Here is a 5,946-nt window from a genome sequence, read left to right on the forward strand (position 1 = left end):
CACTGCTTGGAGTAGGGTCCAAGTCTCCTGGGTCACGTTCGGTTGGAAAATCACGATCCTGAAGGTTTCATTCCGTTTGGACTCCGTTTGATATTTTGTTTCTTCGAAATACTGAAAAAGGCAAAAAACAACAATTCTGGGCTGGGCCTCCGGTTAATAGGTCAGTACCAAAAGTAATATAAAAGTGGAAAATAAAGCCCAATATAGTCCAAAACAGTAGATAAAGTAGCATGGAGCAATCAAAAATTATAGATACATTGGAGACGTATCAGGCATCCCCAAGCTTAATTCCTGCTCGTCCTCGAGTAGGTAATGATAAAAAAGAATTTTTGATGCGGAGTGATACTTTGGCATAATTTCAATGTAAATCTTCTTAATTGTGATATGAATATTCAGATCCGAAAGATTCAAGACAAAAGTTCATATTGACACAAAAATAATAATACTTCAAGCATACTAATCAAAGCAATCATGTCTTCTCAAAATAACATGGCAAAAGAAAGTTCATCCCTACAAAATCATATAGTTAGGCTATGCTTCATTTTCGTCACACAAAGATGTTCCCAACTTCTATACCCCCGATGACAAGCCAAGCAATTGTTTCATACTTAAATAATCTCAAACTTTTTCAACCTTCACGCAATACATGAGCGTGAGCCATGGATATAGCACTATGGGTGGAATATAATATCATGATGGGGATTGTGTGGAGAAGACAAAAAGGAGAAAGTCTCACAATGACGAGGCTAATCAATGGGCTATGGAGATGCCCATCAATTGATGTGAACATGAGGAGTAGGGATTGCCATGTAACGGATGCACTAGAGCTATGAATGCTCAACAAAAGAAAACTAGTGGGTGTGCATCCAACTCTCTTGCTCATGAAGACCTAGGGCATTTGAGGAAGCCCATCGTAGGAATATACAAGCCAAGTTCTATAATTAAAAATTCCCACTAGTATAAAAAGACAACTTGTGAGACTCACTACACGAGGAACAAGGTGCTACTTTGAAGCACAATATATGAGACTCACTACATGAATAACAAGGTGCTACTTTGAAGCACAAGTGTGGAAAAAGAGATAGTAGCATTGCCCTTTTTTTGGGCCTTTCTTTTTTTATTTTTGGCGTTTCTCTTTTTTTATTTGGGCAATGCTCTAATAATGATGATCATCACACTTTTATTGATTACAAAACAAGGATTACAACTCGAAACTTAGAACAAGATATGACTCTATATGAATGCCTCCGGCGGTGTACCGGGATGGTGCAATGAATCAAGAGTGACGTGTATGGAAAATAATGCATGGTGGCTTTGCCACAAATACGATGTCAACTACAAGATCATGCAATGGCAATATGACAAAAGTAATGTATGTCATGATGATGATGGTGGAAGTTGCATGGCAATATATCTCGGGATGGCTATGGAAATGCCATGATAGGTAGGTATGGTGGTTGTTTTGAGGAAGATATAAGGAGGTTTATGTGTGATAGAGCGTATCATATCACGGGGTTTGGATGCACCGGCGAAGTTTGCGCCAACTCTCAAGGTGAGAAAGGGCAATGCACGGTACCGAAGAGGCTAGCAAAGGTGGAAAGGTGAGAGTGCGTATAATCCATGGACTCAACATTAGTCGAAAGAACTCATATACTTATTGCAAAAATTTAGAAGTCATAAAAAATTCAAGTACTACGCACATGCTCCTAGATTGGTAGGAAAAGACCATCGCTTGTCCCCGACCGCCACTCATAAGGATGCACAAGCCAGGTACACTTCATGTTTCAAATTTGTTACACAACTTTAACCATACGTGCATGCTACGGGACTTGCAAACTTTAACACAAGTATTTCTCAAATTCATAATCACACAACTAGCACGGCTTTGATATTATCACCTCCATATCTCAAAACAATTATCAAGCATCAAACTTATCTTAGTATTCAATTCACTCAAAAGAAAGTTTCACATATCTTGAACACCAAGTATATTAACATTAAGCAAATTACCATGCTATTTAAGACTCTCAAAATAATCTAAGTGAAGCATGAGAGGTCGAATAGTTTCTTTAAAACAAATTCACCACCATGCTCTAAAAGATCTAAGTGAAGTACTAGAGCAAAAATTATCACGCTCAAAAGATATAAGTGAAGCACTATGAGCAAAACTATCAAGCTCAAAAGATATAAGTGAAGCACAGAGAGTATTCTAACAAATTCCAATTCATGTATGGCTCTCTCAAAAGGTGTGTACAGCAAGGATGATTGTGGTAGACTAACAAGAAAATACACAAATAATACAAGATGCTCCAAGCAAAACACATATCATGTTGGTGAATAAAAATATAGCTCCAAGTAAATTACCGATGGAAGTGGACGAAAGAGGGGATGCCTTCCGGGGCATCCCCAAGCTTTGACTTTTTGGTGTCCTTGGATTATCTTTGGGGTTCCATGGGAATCCCCAAGCTTAGTCCCTTGCCACTCCTTGTTCCATAATCCATCAAAAGAATTCACCCAAAACTTGAAAACTTCACAACACAAAACTCAACAGAAATCTCGTGAGCTCTGTTAGAGAAAGAAAACAAAAGACTACTTCAAGGTACTGTAATGAACTCATTATTTATTTATATTGGTGTTAAACCTACTTTATTCCAACTTCTCTATGGTTTATAAACTAATTTACTAGCCATAGATTCATCAAAATAAGCAAACAACACACGAAAAACAGAATCTGTTAAAAACAGAATAGTCTGTAGCAATCTGTAACTAACGCAAACTTCTTGAACTCTAAAAATTCTACCAAAATAGGAAGTCCTGTAAAATTTGTTTATTGATCAGCAGCAAAACAATAAACGCAAACTCACGTTCCTGTGATTTATCATAAATAAATTCATGCGCGCAAAGTTTCTATTTTTCAGCAGAATCAAATCAACTATCATCGTAGGTTATCCTATAGGTCCTACTTGGCACAAACACTAATTAAAACATAAAACCACATCCAAACAGAAGGTAGATGGATTATTTATTCCTAAACAGAAGCAAAAATAAAAAAACACGAAATAAAATTGGGTTGCCTCCCAACAAGCGCTATCGTTTAACGCCCCTAGCTAGGCATAAAAGCAAGGATAGATCTAGATATTGCCATCTTTGGTAGGCAATCCATAAGTGGCTCTCATGATAGATTCATATGGTAATTTTATTTTCTTTATAGGGAAGTGTTCCATACCCTTCTTTAAGGGAAATTAGAATCTAATATTCCCTTCCTTCATATCAATAATTGCACCAATCATTCTAAGGAAAGGTCTACCAAGAATAATAAGACATGAAGGATTGCAATCTATATCAAGAACTATAAAATATACGGGAACATAATTCCTATTTGCAATAATAAGAACATCATTAATTCTTCCCATAGGCTTTTTAATAGTGGAATCCGCAAGATGCAAGTTTAGAGAGCAATCATCAAAATCACGGAAATCTAGCCAATCACATAAAGTTTTGGGGATAGTAGAGACACTAGCACCCAAATCACACAAAGCATGAAACTCAAAATCTTTAATTTTAATTTTAATAGTAGGTTCCAACTCATCATAGAGTTTTCTAGGGATAGAAACTTTCAACTCAAGTTTTTCTTCATAAGATTGCATCAAAGCATCAACAATATGTTCGGTAAAGGCCTTATTTTGACTATAAGCATGAGGAGATTCTAGCACGGATTGCAACAAGGAAATACAACCAATCAAAGAGCAATTTTCATAATTAAATTCCTTGAGATCCAAAATAGTGGGTTTAGCAACATTCCGGTTTTTATTTATTTCAATCCCACTTTCATCAATTTCATCATCAAGATCTAGAAACTCCGAATTCTTAGGACGCCTTCTAGGTAAAGGAAGATAATCTTCAGATTCATCAAGATTCATATTGTAAAACAAAGATTTAATGGGGTACACATCAATAACTTTTAGATCTTCATCTTGATTTTCATAGGGATTGGAAGAACACGCTTTAATAAAGGCATCTTTGGAAGCATGCATCCTAGCGGTTCTTTCCTTGCACTCATCAATGGAAATTCTCATGGCTTTGAGAGACTCATTGATATCATGCTTAGGAGGAATAGATCTAAGCTTTAAAGAATCAATTTCAAGAGAAATTCTATCAATGTTCCTAGCCAAATCATCAACTTTAAGCAATTTCTCTTCAAGCAAAGCATTAAAATTCTTTTGTGAATTCATAAACTCTTTAACACTACTCTCAAATTCAGAGGGCGTCTTATTAAAATTTCCATAAGAGTTATTGTAGGAATTTCCATAATTATTAGAAGGATTACTAGGATAAGGCGTAGGATTAAAATTCCATCTATTAACTATTCCTACCAACAAAATTCACATCCATAGATTCATTATTATTCTCAAGCAAAGTAGATAAAGGCATATCATTGGGATCAAGAGGAGTATTTTTAGGAGCAAACATCTTCATAAGTTCATCCATCTTTTCACTCAAAACATTGATTTCTTCTATAGCATGCACCTTTTTACTAGAAGATCTTTCGGTGTGCCATTGAGAATAATTAGCCATAATATTATCAAGCAATTTGGTAGGATTCCCTAACGTAATTTCCATAAAAGTGCCTCCCGCGGCCGAATCTAAGAGATTTCTAGAAGCAAAATTCAATCCGACATAATTTCTTTGTATGGTCATCCATAAATTCAAACCATGAGTAGGGCAATTGCGAAGCATTAATTTCATTCTTTCCCAAGATTGGGCAACATGCTCATGATCAAGTTGTTTAAAATTCATGATATCGTTCCTAAGAGTGATAATCTTAGCGGGAGGAAAATACTTAGAGATAAAAGCATCTTTGCACTTGTTCCAAGAATCAATACTATTTTTAGGCAAAGATGAAAACCAAACTTTAGCACGATCTCTAAGTGAAAACGGAAATAACTTCAATTTGACAATATTGTTATCCGTATCTTTCTTCTTTTGCATATCACACAAATCAACAAAATTGTTTAGATGAGTAGCGGCATCTTCACTAGGAAGGCCGGCGAATTGATCTTTCATAACAAGATTCAACAAAGCGGTATTGATTTCACAAGACTCATTATTTTTATGAGGAGCAATCGGAGTACTAAGGAAATCATTATTATTGGTATTCGAGAAATCACACAATTTGGTATTATCTTGTGCGATGGCAACAAGTAATCCAACACACAAGCAAACAGAAAGGCAACGGGAAAAAGGCAAACGGGAAAGAGAGGAGGAGATTGGGAAAGAGAGGGCAAATAAAACGACAAGGGTGAAGTTGGGGAGAGGAAAACGAGAGGCAAATGGCAAATAATGTAATGCGAGAGATATGGATTGCGATGGGTACTTGGTATGGTTGACTTTCTTGCGTGAGCCTCCCCGGCGACGGCACCAGAAATTCTTCTTGCTACCTCTTGAGCACTGCGTTGGATTTCCCCGAAGAGGAGAGGATGATGCAGTAAAGTAGCGTAAGTATTTCCCTCAGTTTTTGAAAACCAAGGTATCAATCCAGTAGGAGACCACGCACAAGTCCCTCGTACCTACACAAAACGATAGCAACTCGCAACCAACGCTTAGGGGTTGTCAATGCCTTCACGGTTACTTACCAGAGTGAGATCTAATAGAGATAATATTTTTGGTGTTTTTGATAGATAGATGCAAAGTAAAAAGTAAAAGCAAAGTAAAAACAAAGCAAGTAAATAAAGTGATATAGATTGATATGATGAGAATAGACCCGGGGGCCATAGGTTTCACTAGTGGCTTCTCTCAAGAGCATAAGTATTCTACGGTGGGTGAACAAATTATTGTTGAGCAATTGACAGAATTGAGCATAGTTATGAGTATATCTAGGCAATGATCATGTATATAGGCATCACGTCCAAAACAAGTAGATCGAAACAATTCTGCATCTACTACTAT

Source organism: Triticum dicoccoides, chromosome 5B, assembly GCF_002162155.2.
Source record: "Triticum dicoccoides isolate Atlit2015 ecotype Zavitan chromosome 5B, WEW_v2.0, whole genome shotgun sequence".
NCBI classification, from domain to species: Eukaryota; Viridiplantae; Streptophyta; class Magnoliopsida; order Poales; family Poaceae; genus Triticum; species Triticum dicoccoides.